Source organism: Triticum urartu, chromosome 3A (genome assembly GCF_056163025.1).
Source record: "Triticum urartu cultivar PI428250 chromosome 3A, HENAU_Tu73, whole genome shotgun sequence".
In the NCBI taxonomy this organism is placed as follows: Eukaryota; Viridiplantae; Streptophyta; class Magnoliopsida; order Poales; family Poaceae; genus Triticum; species Triticum urartu.
In genome coordinates, this window is record NC_141875.1 from 704,413,234 (window position 1) to 704,432,952 (window position 19,719).

The window sequence follows — 19,719 nt, forward strand, 5'->3', positions numbered from 1 at the left end:
TAGACAAGATGTATCTATGTAGAGATAAACCCCATCGTTTTATCCTTAGTAGCAATGATACATACGAGTCGGTACCCTTTTTGTCATTGGGATCAAGCACCGTAAGATCGAACCCACTACAAAGCACCTCTTCCCATTGTAAGATAAATAGATCAAGTTGGCCAAACAAAACCCAAATATCGGAGAAGAAATACGAGGCTATAAGCAATCATGCATATAGGAGATCAAATAAACTCAAATAACTTTCATGGATATAAAAAGATATAACTGATCATAAACTCAAAGTTCATCAGATCCCAACAAACACACCGCAAAAGAGTTACATCTTATGGATCTCCAAGAGACCATTATATTGAGAATCCAGCGAGAGAGAGATAGCCATCTAGCTACTAACTACGGACCCGAAGGTCTACAAACAACTACTCACGCATCATCGAAGAGGCACCAATGGAGGTGGTGAACCCCATCCGAGATGATGTCTAGATTGGATCTGGTGGTTCTGGACTCTGCGGTGGCTGGATGAATATTTCGTCGATGCCTTTAGGGTTTCTGGAATATTGGCATATTTATAGAGCAAAGAGGCGGTTCGGGGGGCACCCGAGGTGGGCACAACCCACCAGGGCGCGCCTGGGCCTCCTGGCATGCCCTGGTGGGTTGTGCCCCCTCGGGGCACCCCCAGGTGCAGCCAGGGTGCGTTGTGTTCCTTCTGGCCCACAAAAATTCTCCGTAAATTTGGAGCATTTGGACTCCGTCTGATATTGATTTTCTGCGATGTAAAAAACATAGAAAAACATCACTTGGCACTATGTCAATAGGTTAGTACCAAAAATGATATAAAATGACTACAAATGATTGTAAAACATCTCAGATTGATAATATAACAGCATGCAATAGTAAAAAATTATAGATACGTTGGAGACATATCACATTCATCATACGCACACAAATTCCCTGGCTCATTGCCCGTAACTCTCTCATGAACCACTCGGTCGTCTCAGAGCTCTTCCCTCTCTCTCTCTCAAACTCTCCATCTCCCTAGGTCACACATACACATGGTAGACCCATCTAAAAATCTATATCTCTCCCTCGTTCTCTCTCCATCTCACACGCACACACACAATCTCATGCCTAGACAAGTATTATGGTCTCTCACTCAATTGTAGGAACACACAGTCCCCCCTATATGTATATGACTAGCTAATTCTTAGTCTCCATCACAAACATGTGCATGGTCTATCTCGATTTCTCTCGGGGCATCTTTCTATCGCACACGCACCTCGTCCCTCGATCTCCCACCCATATAGTCCCCTAACGATCTCGAGGGGATCTCTCTATCACAAACACACCCTCTCTCCCTCCCCATACGTCCATCTTCTCCACGCGTCCCTCTCGACCTTTGTTCCCTGTTGGCCAGACCTCTATTGGACATGTGCTATAGGGGTGTCTCTCTCCGTTGCAAACAATCATGCACTACCTATTTTTGTGTATCTCCTCACCACGCTTTTCTATCTCGGAGATGCATGCGTGATATGTTTGCATAAGAAATGAACACACACACACACACACTCTCTCTCTCTAATTTATCATTTGTTGCCCCTTTCTCTTTCCCACACGTACTATTTTTGCACACTCACTCATTCTCCTTCACACGCACTTGATCTCTCTCAACTTAGGCACTCTCTTCGGTCCATAGCATATAGATTTATTGAAAAGTCAAACATCACAAAGTTTGACCATGTACGTGGAGAAAAACATTTACATCTAGAACGGCAAACATATACCATTAGATTCATCATGAGATGTAGTTTTGTATGATGTATCTTTGGTATTGTAGATATAAATAATATTTGCGTAAAACTGGTCAAAGTTTCCAAAGTCCGACTTCTAAAAAATTTATATGCACTGCATTATCGAGCGGATGGAATATCTCTTTCCCCCTCTCAGCTATCTGACGCACACCACTCAACCTTATCGGGGATCCTCTATCACTCTCAAACTTTATATCTTCCTGGTTCACACATACACATGTCTCGCTCGCGCTACATAGACCCATCTAACACTCTTCGCCTTTGTTCTCTCTCTATGTGACACGCACCCCTCTAAGTACCATAATCCCTCACTCCATCATAGGCGCACGCACTCCCCCCTAAGTATGACTATCTCTCACTAGCCATCAGGAACACACATATTGTCTCCTTCAATCCATACGTCTATCTCGGTATCTCTGGGGGTATCTTCTATCACGCACACACCTTCTCACTCGATCTCCCACCCATGTAGTCCCATCACGATCTTCAGGGGATCTCTCTATGACAAACATACTCTCTCCTCCCCATGTCTGCAGTTTCTCCGTACGTCTCTCTCGACCTCTCTCCCTTGTTCGTCATACCCCTCTTGGCCACGTGCTACGGGTCTTCCTCTCTCGGTTGCAAACAACCACACACTATCTCCTCACCTTGCTTCCGTTGTCGAAGATGCATGTGTGATATGTTTGCATAAGACACACACACTTTTTATCTACTTTTATCGTGTGTTGTCCATGTCTCTTTCACACACGCACACACACTTTTTTCAGTCACTCTTTCTATTTCACACACACATACCCTCTCTCTAGTTAGGTAGTCTCTCACGTCCATAAGCATATGGATGTTTTGAAAAGTCAAACCTCACAAAAGTTTGACCAGGTATATGTGGAGAAAAACATTTACATCTAGAACGATCATTAGATTCATCACAACATGTACTTCATACTATTATTTATCTTTGGTATTGTAGATATAAGTAATTTCTTTATAAACTTGGTCAAAGTTTCAAAAGTTTGACTTTAAAAAAATGTAGGCACTACATTATCGAACGGAGGGAGTAGCTCTTTCTCTCTCTGCTATCTCTCACGGGCCTCCCCTCTCACTCGAACTCTCTATACCGACAGATTATAAATTATAGATACGTTGGAGACATATCAACATCCCCAAGCTTAATTCCTACTCGTCCTCGAGTAGGTAATTGATAAAATAAATAATTTATGAAGTGTCAAGTGTGAATGCTAGCAAAGTGCATAAGTTTGATCAATGATAATTTCAATCACTTTTCCTAGCATCATAACAGCAACTCTTTCTCATAAAACTCATCATGACAAAGTAGCAACCAATTCACATGTTAAGGTTCAAACAATGAATTCTCGTGAAACTCAACAACCTATATTCTTAGTCACCAAACAATTGCAATTCAACTTATTCAACAGAGTCTAACACTAGTAGAAAACAAGCCTTTAGTCCCGGTTCCAGAGGGCCTTTAGTCCCGGTTCTAGAACCGGGACTAAAGGGTCGGGACTAAAGCCCAAAGCCTTTATTCCCAGTTTGCTTATGAACTGGGACTAAAGGAGCTCCACGTGGCTGGTTTCTGGAGCTCCACCTTTTGTCCCGGTTGGTAACTTCTTTTTGATTTTCAAATTTCTGAATTATTTGACAATTTAATCTCTAATCATCCCTCATCACCGCTCAAGTATGCACCACTCATTCCAAATCACGCTTAACTTTCGAGTTCTATTCTCCCTGGTTTCCAAGTGTGCACTTGCTGTTTTCCTGACAATAGTAAGCTGTCAATCCTATTAACCCTTAAGAGTTAAACTTGAGCATGAAGCACCGTTTGAGTTTGAAACTATTATTCTAAAAAACAATAATTAATTAGTAACACTAATATTTCTTGAATAAGTAGTTTGACCAAAAAATCAAAAAAACTTAAATTTGAGGATATTTTTTCCTTTCAGAATTTGAGGATTCTAAAAATTTGCAAAACGGCCTACGGTAGTCGAAATCGGAACCGGATTTTCATGCTGAATATTTTTGATATATTATACTTTTTTCGACATCGTATGCAAAAGTTATAGCCATTTTACTTTTTCATAACACTTTTTTGCAAAACATGTAGAAATTTATGCTTTTTAGTTTTCCTAACTAGTAGATGTAGTAACATAACTACATCTCGAAGGATTTTATTTTTTGAAGTTTTTATCATTTTGTTTTGTTTTTCCCAAAACTGAAATGGCGATACGGGGGGGGGGGGGGGTAGAGTTTGATGGTGTCCAACAGAAGCATACTACAACATGGTGTCCATCCAATCCTACCGTCGACTACATCTGCTAGCACCATCCTAGCCAGAGTCACAACTAAGGTTAACCAAGCCAGAGTCACGTTCTATTAAAGTGGCAAAAAGAATTACTTTTAATATAGCAAAACTAATTCTATCAACTATTATTAAAGGCTAAACAACTATTAATACAAAACTTTAGCAAAGTTAATATTAATTACTTATAAAAATTATATACTTTTGTCTAACAAAAGCATACTACAACATGCTAAAATCTATAGAAAGAACTAACATGTTAAAGCCCTGTTTTCTATTAGTGTAAGTAAGAGCTCCACATACTCAATCATCATATAGTCTTCCATGATTGCTAGTACTCCATATTCTTAAATAAATGGCATCCATCGAACATAGAGAAAGATAGGGGCTTAATGTTTCGCCTCCCAACTCATTTATCATATAGATAATTGTCAACAATAATAAATCATGATCAAATATATTTGACTGGTCATTGCCTTGATCTTTCCCCACCACATGATGCTTGCCAACTAGAGAATAGTTCAGATTGAAATGAGAATCATACTATTGAATCCTTGAATAAAAGTAAATACTGAAAAGTAAAAGATAAGCCCTTCACAGAGGGAAGCAGAGGTTGTCATGCGCTTTTTATTTGGATGCCCAAGCTCTTAATGCAAAGGAACGTCACGTTATATTGCCCCTTATGATATCAACCTTTATTATGCAGTCTGACGCTTTTATTACTTTGTCATCACAAGTTCGTACAACGCTCAATTTTCCCTTACAATAAAAGATCAAACATATTTAGTAGCAATTTTTATTGCTTTATGCACCTATGGCAACTTACTTGGAGGATCTTATTCAATCCATAGGTAGGTATGGTGGACACTCATGGCAAGAAACTGGGTTTAAGGGTTTTTGGATGCACAAGTACTATCTCTACTTAGTACGAATTTTTGGCTAGCAAAAGATCCTACGCAAACACCACATGTTGGAGGATCCATGATAATATAACTTCGATGCAAATATACACAACCATAACTCATCACGTTGTCTTCCTTGTCCAACTTCAACTAATTTGCTCAAGTTTGAAAATAATTAATGGGTATTCACAATCATACAAGATTTCTAATATAATATATTTGTATGTGAAGGTTCTCCTCTTTATATTAATCATTCATGAATTGCTTGTATGACCGATATTGTGATTGTCAAGCTTCAAAAGATTTCACTTTCTAAACCCAATGTGAAGCTGCTACTAGGCATGATATGAACATATAATTTCAACTTCATGATATTCAATTCATTCAACAATTTACTCATAGGATATAAGTGAAGCACAAGAGTAAATGATAAACAACTCCAAAAAGATATAAGTGAAGATCAAGCGAGTAGTTATGTAAATGGGTAGCTATTTGAGGACTCTCTTTTATTTAAAAACTTTCAGATCTAAGTATTTTATTAAAACATCAAGCAAAACAAAATAAATGACATTCCAAGGATAGCACACATCATGTGAAGAAGCAAATACTTAGGCTCAACCTATACTAACCGACAATTGTTGATGAAGAAAGGTGGGATGCCTACCGGGGCATCCCCAAGCTTAGATGCTTGAGACTTCTTTAAATATTATGTTGGGATGCCTTGGGAATCCCCAAGCTTGATCTTTTGTGTCTCCTTAATTTCTTTTATATCACGGTTTTCCTAAATCTTAAAAACTTCATCCACACAAAACTCAACAAGAACTCGTGAGATAAGTTAGTGTAAATCAATGCAAAAACCTTATCATTCTCTACTATATCAAATCAATAAAATTATTATTTAACATTGCATACTAAATTCCTTTGCATATTTAATACTCCTATCCTCAAATAGAATCATTAAACAAGCAAAAACGTGCAAACAATGCAAACATAACAGCAATATGCCAAAAACAGGACAGTCTATAAAAAATGCAACAAGATCTATACTTCTTTAACTCCAACAACTCTGAAAATTTGCCACACGGTAGAAAATTTATCATAGCTTATTCTTCAAAAAGTTTCAACATTTTATCACATTTTGACTATTCTCGGGAATTTTTGCAACAGCGATAAGCTTTCTGTTTTGAAACAGCAACATGTAGACTTACAAAAAAACATGGCAAAGGCTATACTTGACATTTTTATTGAAATAAAAGATGCAAAACATTATTCTAAATAACATCAAGCAAATCCTAGAAAAATAAAATGACACTCCAAGCATAACACATATCATGTGACGAATGAAAAAAAAGCTCCAAGTGAGGTTACCTATAATGTTGGAGATGAAAGAGGGGATACCTTCCGGGGCATCCCCAAGCTTAGTTGCTTGGATCTTCCTTGAATATTACCTTGGGGGTGCCTTGGGCATCCCCAAGCTTAGGATCTTGTCACTCCTTATTCTCCTCATATAGATATCTCACCCAAAACATGAAAACTTCAATCACACAAAACTTAACGGAACTTCATGAGATAGGTTAGTATGATAAAGGCAAATCATCCACTTTGGTACTGTCAAAGACAAGATTCATAATAGTTCTCACACAATGCCTGTTGTACCTTATCATTTCCACAATTTATATTGAGAAATATAAGGAATAGGAACTAGAAAGCAAGCAAACTATGCTTTGAAAACGGAATCTGTCAAAAAACTGAATAGTCTGCAATGATCTGGAAACTACGTATAATACTGTAACTCAAAAAATTCTGAAAATTTAGGAAAACGTAGGCAATTTTTATATCAATAATGTGTCATAAATTCAGGATTTTATCACATTCCAGTGAATTTTCGAAATTCTGCTACTGGACGCAAAAGTTTCTGTTTTTCAACATGAACAAATCAACTATCATCCACACTATCCCAGAGGCTTTACCTGGCACTTTATTGAAACAAAAGCTATAAAACATGATTATTACAGTAGCCTAATCATGTGAAGACACAAAAACAGTAGGTATAAGTGTTGGGTTGTCTCCCAACAAGCGCTTTTCTTTAATGCCTTTCTAGCTAGGCATGATGATTTCAATGATGCTCACATAAAATATAAGAATTGAAACATAACGGGAGCATCATGAATCACATGTTCCTCTGTCATAATAATCTTCAGTAACATCATGAATGTATTCATCAATATAACTATCATAGAAAGCATTCCTTTCATGATCCACAAGCATAGTATTTTTATTACTCTCCACACAAGCAATTTTATTCTCATTCAAAATAGTGGGAATATCATATGAAACTCGAATACTATAAATTGTTTCCACATTAAAAGAGTAATGTTCAGTAAAAGGATATTCAAAACTATGACAATAATTATCACTACTTTTTATAACATAAGTATCATCACGATACTCATCAAAAGTAGCAACTTTGTTCTCATCATAGTCAAATGAAACCTCTTCCAAAATAGTGGAATCATTACTAAATAAAATCATGAACTCTCGAAATCCACTTTTATCATTATAATAAAATTCAACACCCTCCAAAATAGTCGGATAATCATTATCTAAAGTTGACACTCTTCCAAACCCACTTACATAAAAATTACAATCATCATAAATAGGAGGCATGCAATCACCATAACAAATTTGACCATTCAAAGTAGGGGGACTAAAAATATCATATTCATTAAGAATACTATCCCCAAGCTTGGGACAAACATTAATTGTAGCAAATAAATCCTCAAATATGTCATACTCATCAAACATAGCATCCCCAAGCTAGGGCTTGGCATATCATAAGCATAATCACTCTCATCATTAATAGTATGAATAGCACCAATAGGATAACAACTATTATCATCATAATTTCCCAAGTTGGTGCCAAAAAGATTTTCAAGATTATAAGAAGTATCATTATCTTCCCAATCATAATCATCACAACAAGGAATAGGCATAAAAAATCATCATCAATAGTTCTTTTGAACATTATGCCATAAGATAAAGAAGCAATATCATCATCAAGTGCATCATCTTCCACAATTATTTTTGATTCATTTTCATGAGGCACATCAAATAGTAGGAGCAACATTATTTGGGAGAGATACCTTTTTACCTCTACTCTTTCTTCTTCTATTCTTCTTCACCACATCATGTGTGGGTTTAATTAAACTTTCCGAGCTTCTTATTGATGAGACTGGTTGAATAGGGAGCTCCTTCTCATCACCTATTTCATCATGAGAGCCAATAGAAGGGAAAGTGGAAATCTTTACCCTTTCATTAGTATTCCTTTTATATTCTATTGGTTTGTCCATCTTTCTATAGTTGGCAATATAAGCATTTTCATTGCAATTTACCATGCAAAACATATGGATTTCTTTCAAATTAGTTTCAACATGGTCTGTAAATATGAATGCTTCAAACCAACCATTTTTATGTGACAATTCTTCACACCCCAAAAATAAACAAAGTTCATTATAAAGTTCAAGGGTGATCAAGTTATTGCAATATTTGGACATGATTCGATCATGAAAAAGCATGCATTGGAAATTAAGGTGACCAATTTTATTGCAAGGTTCACAAGTAATTGGATAAAGAGAACATAATTTTGTAGAAAATCCATCTATCACTTTGAGCAAAAAATAGGTTCTATCATATTTATGCTTCTTACAAAATCTATCATCCCTACAAGGCATGTCTTCAAAGTGTCTTTCCACTCCACAAAAATTGGCATGCTTATAAGAAACCGTTTTGTCATGACTTGTGCAATCATAATTAGCATTTTGGATATTCATAGAATTCATACTAACAACATTGCAATCATGCTCATCATTTTTGCCAATCATTTTATTGAATTCTTCTTCTATCAATTGAGCATAATTTTTCTTTCCATCATTTTCAAGAAAGACATGATAAAGATGAACACTACGAGGCCACCTCAATTCCATTTTTGTTGTTTTGTTTTACAAACCAAACTAGTGATAAACAAGAAACTGAAATATTCAATTTCAAGACTTAAAGATATACCTTCATGCACTCACCTCCCCAGTAACGGCGCGGGAAAAGAGCTTGATGTCTACTACACAACTTATTCTTGTAAACTCGTGTTGGGCCTCCAAGCGCAGAGTTTTGTAGGACAATAGCAAATTTCCCTCAAGTTGATGACCTAAGGTTTATCAATCCGTGGGAAGTGTAGGATGAAGATGGTCTCTCTCATACAACCCTGCAACCAAATAATGAAAAGTCTCTTGTTTCCCCAACTCGCCAAATACAATGGTAAATTGTATAGGTACACTAGTTCGGCGAAGAGATGATGATACAAGTTTAGTAATGATAGTAGATATTGATTTTTGTAGTAGTAACAATAAAAAAATAGCAAGGTAGCAAGTGATAAAACGGATCACAAATGGTATTGCAATGCTTGAAAATGAGGCCTAGAGTCCATACTTTCGCTAGTGCAATCTCTCAATAGTACTAATATAATTGGATCACGTAACCATCCCTCAACGTGCGATGAAGAATAACTCCAAAGTTCCTATCTAGCGGAGAACGTTGATGTCTACTACGCAACTTTATTCTTGTAGACTCTTGTTGGGCCTCCAATCGCAGAGTTTTGTAGGACAATAGCAATTTTCCCTCAAGTGGATGACCTAAGGTTTATCAATCCGTGGGAGGCGTAGGATGAAGATGGTCTCTCTCAAACAACCCTCCAATCACATAAGAAAGATTCTCTTGTGTCCCCAACATACCCAATACAATGGTAAATTGTATAGGTGCACTAGTTTGGCGAAGAGATGGTGATAAAAGTGTAGTAATGATAGTAGATATAGATTTTTGTAATAGGAACAATAAAAAACAGAAAGGTAGCAATTGATAAAATGAAGCACAAACGGTATTGCAATTCTTGAAAACAAGGCCTAGGGTCCGTACTTTCGCTAGTGTAATCTCTCAACAATGCTAATGTAATTGGATCATATAACCATCCCTCAACGTATGATGAAGAAACACTCCAAAGTTCTTATCTAGCAGGGAATATAAGAAGAAATTGTTTGTAGGGTACGAAACCACCTTAAAGCTATTCTTTCCGTTTGATCTATTCAAGAGTTCGTACTGAAATAACGCAAAGTTATTCTTTCCGTTCGATCTATCCAAGAGTTCGTACTAAAATAACATCATATGATATGCATCAACCAACTCTAATGTCACCTAGAGACTCCAATGTCACAACAAGTATCCATGAGTTAATTATACGATACGCATCAAACAATTTCAAATTCATAATACTCGATCCAACACAAAGAACCTCAAAGAATGGCCCAAGATTTCTATCGGAGAAACAAGGACGAAAACATGCATCAACCCCTATGCATAGATTACCCCAATGTCACCTCGGGAATCCGCAAGTTTTGTGCCAAAACATATATCAAGTGAATTAATATAATACCTCATTGTCACCACGGGTATTCATATGCAAGACATATATCAAGTGCTCTCAAATCCATAAAAAATATTCAATCCAATAAAACGAAATCTCAAAGGGAAAACTCAATTCACCACAACAAGATAGAGAGGGAGAAACACCATATGATCCAACTATATTAACAAAGCCCGCGATACATCAAGATTGTGACATCTCAAGACCACGAGAGAGAGAGAGAGATTAAACAAATAGCTACCGGTACAAATCCTCAGCCCCGAGGGTGAACTACTCCCTCCTCACCATGGTGGCCGTTGGGATGATGAACATGGCCACCGGTGATGATTTCCCCCTACGGAAGGGTGCTGGAACGGGGTCTAGATTGGTTTTTCGTGGCTACAGAGGCTTGCGGTGGCAGAACTTCTGATCTATCGACTCCCCTAAGGTTTTTGGAATATTTGGGAATTTATAGGGCGAAAGGCGGTGCGGGAGGCCACCGAGGTGGGTACAACCCACCAAGGCGCGCCTGGGAGCCCAGGTGGGTTTTGCCCCCCTCGGGGCACCCCTCTGGAACTTCTTTGGCCCAATTTGTGCCTTCTAGTCCATCAAAAATCTCCAAAACTTTTTGCTGCATTTGGACTCCGTTTGGTATTGATTTTCTGCGATGTAAAAACAAGCAAAAACAACAACTGGCATTGGGCACTATGTCAATAGGTTAGTCCCAAGAAATGATATAAAGTTGCTATAAAATGATTTTAAAACATCCAAGAATGATAATATAACAACATGAATTCTTCATAAATTATAGATGTGTTGGAGACGTATCAAACGTAAGAGAAATTGTTTGTAGGGTATGAAACCACCTCAAAGTTATTCGTTCGGATCGATCTATCAAGAGTTCGTACTAAAATAACATCAAGTTATCATTTCCGATCGATCTGTCAAGAGTTCGTACTAAAATAGCACCATATGATACACATCAACCAACTCTAATGTCACCTAGATACTCCAATGTCACCGCGAGTATCCGTGAGTTGATTATACGATATGCATCAAACAATTTCAGATTCATAATACTCAATCCAACACAAAGAACCTCAAAGAGTGCCCTAAGATTTCTACCAGAGGAACAAAGACGAGAACGTGCATCAACCCTTATGCATAGATTACCCCAATGTCACCTCGGGCATCTGCGAGTTGAGTGCCAAAACAAATATCAATTGAATCAATATGATACCCCATTCTCACCACGGGTATTCATAGCAAGACATATATCAGGTGTTCTCAAATCCATAAAAGTATTCAATCCGATAAGAATGAAATGTCAAAGGGAAAACTCAATTCATCACAACAAGATAGAGAGGGAGAAACACCATATGATCCAACTATATTAACAAAGTCCGCGATACATCAAAATCGTGCCATCTCAAGAACAAGAGAGAGAGAGAGAGAGAGAGAGAGAGAAAGAGAGAGAAAGATTAAACACATAGCTACTGGTACAAACCCTCAGCCCCAAGGGTGGACTACTCCCTCCTCATCATAGTGGCCACCGGGATGATGAAGATAGCCTCCGGTGATGATTTCCCCCTCTGACAGGGTGCCAGAACAGTGTCTAGATTGGTTTTTCATGGCTATAGAGGCTTTTGGTGGCAGAACTTTTGATCTAGGGTTATTTCTGATCATTTCTCTATTTATAGGATTTTACAGCGTTGGAATCACGCGAAGATGGGACTCGAGGTGAGCACAACCCACCTGGGCGCGCCTGGGCCTCCTGACGCTCCCAGGTGTCACGTGCTCACCTCCTTCACCTCCTTCCAAGAAAATCATCAAAAAGTTTTGTTGCAATTGGAGAACTTTTATTTCTGCACAAAAAACAACACCACGGTAGTTCTGCTGAAAACAACGTCAGTCCGGGTTAGTTCCATGCAAATCATACCAAAACCATATAAATTTGTAGAAAACATGGCATGAGTACTTCATAAATTATAGATACGTTGGAGACGTATCAGCCCTTACTAATCTTCTATATCTAAATAGTCAGGCCGCACTAACCTTTTTTTTGAAACATAACCTCTGTTGCAAAGATTTCTGTAGCATAACATATGTTGCAAAAGTTTCCGCAATATTATCTTTGTTGCAATGGTGAAGGGTGTCGGTCAACCGCTCGATTGCGTTAGATCTGACGTCTCGTGACCCAACCGATCTTTTAAAAAGATCAGCTGGCGGACATGTAGCATGCCCTTAATACAAGACATAAGCTTTCATAGTTCTCCATACGTCACCTCTTTATATCCGTTAATTTTGTTTTAACAATAAAAATAGATGGCTGAGATTTAAATGTAGAGGTACATAACAGATCGGACCGGAACAGAGAAGATCTCTAGATGATCGTACGTCTCTGGATCAATTGATCAAAACTTCCGACATGCGTCCAACGAGGTAGGCTGTGTTATTTTCCATGGATCGAGGGAGGATGAGGAGTCTCCCACTGTGGTTTTTCTAGATATTTCATCTAGTTTTCATTCACAATAATACGTTTTGTCCATCCCTTTTATATCATGGGCGGGACTAGGCATGAACGAAATCGCGACCATAATAAGCGCTCGATATTTCGGCTCGTTTTGGCTCGTGCTCGTTAGTTAATGAACCAAGCCAAGTAGTATTTTTTTCCTCGTTAAGATTAATGAACTTAACGATTGAGCAAACGAGTTTCATGAGCTAACTCGTTTAGCTCGATAATTTTCAAAAGTTTGACATGAGACCCCTAGTTCGAATTAGCCCACTAACAAAAGAGTTGTTAGTTAGCCCAGCCTAGGGGGCTAGCGCCCCAACCCACTTCAGCACTTCTACTAGACCTAGGACCTAGCCGCCAGGAGATCCTTGTTTAATTTATTCCATCCTGAATTTTTAATGGGGTCATGGGATCTTCTGGGTTGTTTATTACCTTCACGAGCACTCGTGAATTTTCGCGACTATAACGAGCCCATAACAAACCGAGCCGAACCGAGGTTTTAGCTTATTAATATTAACGAGCTTAATGATAACGAGCTTAACGATAATGAGCTTAATGATAACGAGCCAAATGAGCCGAGCAACTCGTTAATCCAGCCCTGGCCGGGACTACATGCATCTTCAAAGCCATGGACCTGAGGCGGCGAGTTCCCATGAGGGCGGCGTGGAGTACTCCTACTTGGGCCTGAGGTGCCACGGCGCTGGCGGGAGACACATCCTTGAGGCCGTTGACCTGAGGCTCGCCGCCAGCGAGATCATGGAGGGCGACCCTCCTGATGTTGGGCTAGCGTGCAACCAACAGAACCCTAAGAGCGAAGGCCATGGTACATATCCTGGCAATGTCGACACCAGCGTTCATGTGGTATGCGCCTAAAAAAATCAGGATGCAATCCCCTCCTCTGATCTGATCTGATTCTAGCCAGATTTCACTTAGGCCTTGTTTGGCGCACAGGGTTTGGGGAGGTTTCTAGGGGATTATCCCCGAGGGGGCCAGAAACCCCACAATTCCCCGCATGTCCATTTGGCGGATAGGGTTTGTTATGGGCAAACCCCTTCGATCCACTAAAATCCCCCTCAAACCACGTGGTTTTGAAGCATCGAGGGGGGCCTCGCGGAATCATGGGGCGAGAAGGGACAAGACGGCGACACGGAAGGAGACAAAATCGCCTCCTCGACACGACACCACCGGGACCTCGACGCCGGCGTCCACCTCCTCCAGAGTGGTGTTCTCTCCCTTCCCCACCCCCGCTCCCCCTCCTAGGGTTTCTTGCAGTGGCGGAGCGCTCCGGTGGGCGAGGTATGGCACCTGCCATACCTTGATTATTGGCAAAAAAATTTTATACATATGTATCTTTCACTCGGCCCAGTTCTGCCTCGACCACAGCCAGGCCCAGGCAGAGCCAGTGGTGGCCTCGAGTGCCCTCTGCCCACAAGTCCACGACCCCACGTCCCACCCACCTAAAAAAAAGAAAACGAACGACCAGGGCACGCTCCTTCCCTGCCCGAGACCCAAACCTAGCTAGCGCCTAGCGTGGCGGCGGCGGTGGCGGCTTACCTGGCGGGCGCGAGGTCGCGAGGACCAGGGCACCAGGCGGGCGCGGGCGGCGGAAGGCTGGGGGCTTGGAGCCTTGGAGGGCGGCGGCTCCAGCGGCGCAGCAAGCGACGGCAGCAGCAAGCGGCGGCTCCGGCGGCGGCTTCACCAGCAGCTCCGGCGGCCACTCCAGTGGCGCGGCGGCTTCAATGGCGGCTACAGCAGGCGACGGCCACAGTCGGGGTTTGGGATTCAGGTGAGACCAACTGACCAAACTCTGAACTTTGATGGGCAGTAGCGTTTTTTCTTCTGTCAAAGTGTCAATTCTTCATGGACAGAAAGGCAGTGACTAATAAGATGCCCAACCGGCTCAGTTTTGTCTAGATTGCTAGAAGATGGAAGGAAAGGGAAAGGGACTAGTAAATCCAAAGAAAAGAGGAAGAGGTAATTTCTCATTTTTCTGAAAATTTTGTAGCAATTTTGAATAGCCTTAAATTCAACCATATTTTAGTGATATATTAATCTATTCATTGCAGATTTGAAAAAGTATTTTGAAGTGCTTGGTAGTGGCAGCAACTCACAAACAAATCCAAGCACCCGCGAAAGTGTCAATATTTCAGCAAATGTCAATCATCAAGATCAAGTGACTTCCATGGAAGAAGAGCATGAAAATTTGATGCCAACCGAACAAGTGGAAGAACAAACTGCAGATTCGGTCGAAGCTATAGTAGAAGAGAATGTTGAAGTTCACGGGGTTGAAGGTACAACTATTTTTAGTGAAGATTACATAAATGGTGATCCAGGCCTTCGCATTCCACTTGATAGTTTTGCCCCCAACATTAGAGATGATGTTAGATTTACTTATATCCGAATGGGTGCAACTCAACCAACTAGTTGCACTTTCCCCCCAAATAGAGATGGAAGATGCTTCCGGCCACAATGGTATAAGGATTTTGAGTGGTTGGAATATAGTGTGGATAAGCGTAAGGCATATTGCTTCTATTGTTATCTTTTTAAGCATGACCGAATGGATGATAAATTTGGGCATGATGTTTTCTCCAAATTGGGTTTTGACTGTTGGAAAAATGCGGTTGCAGCATTCCGTAAACATGTTGGTGGGCCATGTAGCATCCACAATATTTCAAAAACAGCATGTGATGATTTTAAAAATCAAAGGGCAAGTGTGAAAAGTAAAGTTACAACTTACAGCAAAGGTTCACTAGTCAAGTATGAAACTCGTGTGGATACATCTTTGGCCATTGTAAGTTATCTAGCATTGCAAGGTGAACCATTTCGTGGACACGATGAATCCAGTTCTTCTTTGAACAAGGGGAATTTTTTGGAGCTACTTGATTGGGTGAAAGAAAGAATTCCAGAAGTGAAGGTTGCATTTGATGAGCTATGCCCTAAGAATGCCCAAATGACTTCCGGAAAAATTCAAAAAATCCTTATTTCCCATTGTGCAAATGCGGTCACCAAAGCAATCAAAGAAGAGATGTGTGATTGTCTTTTCTCTGTCCTTATTGATGAGTGTCGTGATATATCAGTGAAAGAACAAATGGCTGTGGTTATTAGGTACGTGTTTAAGCTTTTGAAGTGTCTATGTGCTTTTTGATCATTTTGTTCTATGTGGAGTGGTCAACTAATTATATGACATTTTGTAGGTACTTGAGCAAACAAGGAGAGACTATTGAACGATTTTTAGGTATTAAGCATGTCCCGGACACAACATCTGCTTCTTTAAAGAAGGCATTGTTGGAGGTTTTTGCAAAACACGGTCTGGTTGTTGCGCGACTATGAGGGCAAGGGTATGATGGGGCATCTAATATGAGAGGAGAATTCAATGGCCTTCAGAAGTTAATTCGAGATGAGAACTCATATGCTTTCTATATCCATTGCTTTGCCCACCAACTGCAGTTGGTAGTTGTTGCTGTTTCGAGATGCTGCAAGGGTGTTGAGGATTTTTTTTGAATATGTGACCATGATATCTAATCTCAGTACGTCATCTTGCAAGAGGAAGGATAAATTGCTTGACAAGCAAAAACAAGTTCTTTTGGATAAGATTAGGGGAGGTGAGATGCCCACAGGAAAAGGGAAAAATCAAGAAACATCATTGGTCAGACCTGGAGATACAAGATGGGGCTCTCATTACACAACCTTATCTCGCATTGAATCAATGTGGGATGCAGTCATAGAAGTTTTGGGCATTGTTGAGGATGATGTGCGTGTTCCATGTAGAGCAGGAGGTTTGGTTCATCAAATGGAGACTTTTAGCTTTGTGTTCATCCTGAAGATGATGCTAAAGATCCTTCATATGACAAATGATTTGTCTCTTCTATTGCAAAAGAAGGATCAAAATGTTGTTCAGGTATGTGATCGATCATGTTATATGTATCTACTCTGCTTGATATATTTTGTTCATGTAAACATACATGCATCTAAAATTGTAATTGTCTCATTTCAGGCAATGTCGTTGGTTACGGATGTGAGAACACGTTTGATCAACTGGAGAAATGATGGTTGGGAGCCACTCTTGGAAGATGTCAAAGCCTTTTGCCCCAAAAACGACATTCCAATACCAAATATGGATGACATGTTTACAAAGTGGGGAAAATCAAGAAAAGGTGGACGAAACAATATCACAGCTGATCATTTTTTTTCGTGTGGACACATTCTATGCTGCCATAGACTCCATCACCACAGAGTTTGATCATCGTTTTAATGAGGTATCTTCAGAGCTGCTCCAGAACTTCTCTTGTCTTGACCCAAGAAACTCCTTTTCTAGGTTCAATGTGAATAAGCTTGCTAGACTCACAGAGATTTATTATGAGGATTTCTCAGATTATGAACGTGAACATATAGTTGATAACCTCGAGCTATTCATTATCCATATGAGAAGAATTGAAGAATTTAGAGCTTGTCATGATATTGCAAGCCTAGCTAAAAAGATGGTTGAACTTGAAAGGCATGTCATGTTTCCTGCTGTTTATCGCCTCATTGAGTTGGCATTGCTACTACCGGTAGCGACGACAACAGTTGAAAGAGCCTTCTCATCAATGAAAATCATCAAGACTGAGTTGCGCAGCAAGATGTCTGATGGCTGGCTTAATGACTTGATGGTGTGTTACATTGAGCGAGCGATCTTCAAAAGTATTGATCTTGATAAAATTAAGGAAGATTTTCAGAAGGAAGGTAGGGCACTGCCATTGCCTGGGTCTTCTACACTCCATTAAAAGCTTCATTATCGGTATGTTTTAGGTTGTTTTCCTATTGAGACATGTCTACATTTCCATTGTATTTGGTTATTCATTCGTAGTGTGTAACTGTGTATTGTTAGTGTATTGACTCTTTGATTCGCATTAAAAAAAATCTTAATGAGACTTCGCCACACCTTAATTTTTTTCTGTGGTCCGCCTTTCTTGCCACGGACACTCGCCCGTCTCCCACTTGCCGCCACCGCCAATCTATTCTTTTTGTTGTGAGCCGACCAAATCGATCCACACACAATCCATGCTTTCTCTTACTATAGATTGAATTGCTGGAGTTGGGGTGAGGACAAGGGCTGGTGTAGATCTCAATTTTGGGCCCTGGATTTGCTGCCTGCAAGATGTTAGCTTAAGATGTTCAACCAGAGAATGTTTCCTGCGACTTGTCTCTGATAATGGCCGTAAAGTAACTATCCTATGCAGATTGTTATCTCAGCTATGTTTCAGCTTGCTTGCATTGTAGGCGTCCAAGTTGTTTAGCATGCTCCAGATTTTCTAGCAACCTCTACCCCTGAATCAACTAAACAATGACTTCATGTGCAGGTTCTTGCTTACTTGGTTGCATACAACAGCTTTTGATGACTTATAACAGTAGTTAGGTGCTCATTGCCTACAAATTTGTGGCTCTAGAATTTGGCTTCAGACCTGAACATGTACTAGTTTTATTAGCCAAATTGTAATGGATCCAGTAACCATGCGCAGATGAAATAATTTGCAGTGCCCCAAGACGGTAGCTAGTCCCCCAAAACCTACAGCAATTGTATCACTGTCCTTATCTGAATGAACTAGTTGTAATCGCATACTAGATTAAGTTGTTTGTTGTCAATGTTCTCTCTGTATGCTCAAGATCTTAATTGTCTTTTTTGTCAAAACTAAATCTTAAGATATAGGGCCTCATGGTTTGCAACGGAGAAAGTACTTGACTTAAATATTTACTTGTAGTAATTGTACACTTCTTTCTTTGTATCTAGAGGTAAGTTTTCTAGGAAATGTCATGTGCAGGTGTGAAGGGCGATCTCTCCGGAGCTCGACTTCGTCTAGCCAGTACCACCACCTCAGCTGCAGATGCGCCATCTCCTCCCTCGGGTACCATCGCCACCTTCACTGCTACTACACTAGTATTAGCTACGCCGGAGCTATGTTGAGGCCGGGGAGGGGGCTAGCTGCCCCCCACCCTTGTATCAATTCCTAAAGCAAAAAAATTTAAGAAAGGCTTACATTAGAATTTTTTTAGCATTTGCCCCCCCCCCCCCCCCCCTCTCAATCACTGATCATTTCTGTTTCGCGCCCCGGTGATTTTTGGCTGCTTCAGCCACTGATTATTAGTACACCATGATCCACTGAGCTGATTGTGATGTATGTACAGTAGTAAATAAAGGACCAGTGCACTCTATGGATGATGATTTTAATGGACCACACACACATGATTATTATTAGCTTCTTTTTTTCCTTTCAATTTCTTGATTTGAAGACTCTATGATTTGAATCACTCTTGATTAATCTGCCCGTGGAGGATGACAGTGGCGGAGCGCTCCGGTGGGCGAGGTATGGCACCTGCCATACCTTGATTATTGGCAAAAAAAATTTATACATATGTATCTTTCACTCGGCCCACTTCTGCCTCGACCACAGCCAGGCCCAGGCAGAGCCAGTGGTGGCCTCGAGCGCCCTCTGCCCACAAGTCCACAACCCCACGTCCCACCCACCTAAAAAAAAGAAAACGAACGACCAGGGCACGCTCCTTCCCTGCCCGAGACCCAAACCTAGCTAGCGCCTAGCGCGGCGGCGGCGGTGGCGGCTTACCTGGCGGGCGCGAGGTCGCGAGGACCAGGGCACCAGGCGGGCGCGGGCGGCGGAAGGCTGGGGGCTTGGAGCCTTGGAGGGCGGCGGCTCCAGCGGCGCGGCAAGCGACGGCAGCAGCAAGCGGCGGCTCCG

At 40.5% G+C, this 19,719-nt stretch overlaps 1 long non-coding RNA gene and 1 pseudogene across 1 annotated transcript; both read left to right on the forward strand.

Annotated features, from left to right (window-relative positions):
* Positions 1-14,655: 14,655 nt before the first annotated feature.
* On the forward strand, positions 14,656-15,309 carry LOC147981903 (uncharacterized). Its single transcript, XR_015599953.1, has 3 exons — positions 14,656-14,774; positions 14,893-14,962; positions 15,055-15,309. It is a non-coding gene; the product is annotated as an uncharacterized LOC147981903 (long non-coding RNA).
* A 236-nt stretch (positions 15,310-15,545) lies between these two features.
* LOC147981904 (uncharacterized) lies at positions 15,546-16,552 on the forward strand (annotated as a pseudogene).
* Positions 16,553-19,719: the final 3,167 nt, after the last annotated feature.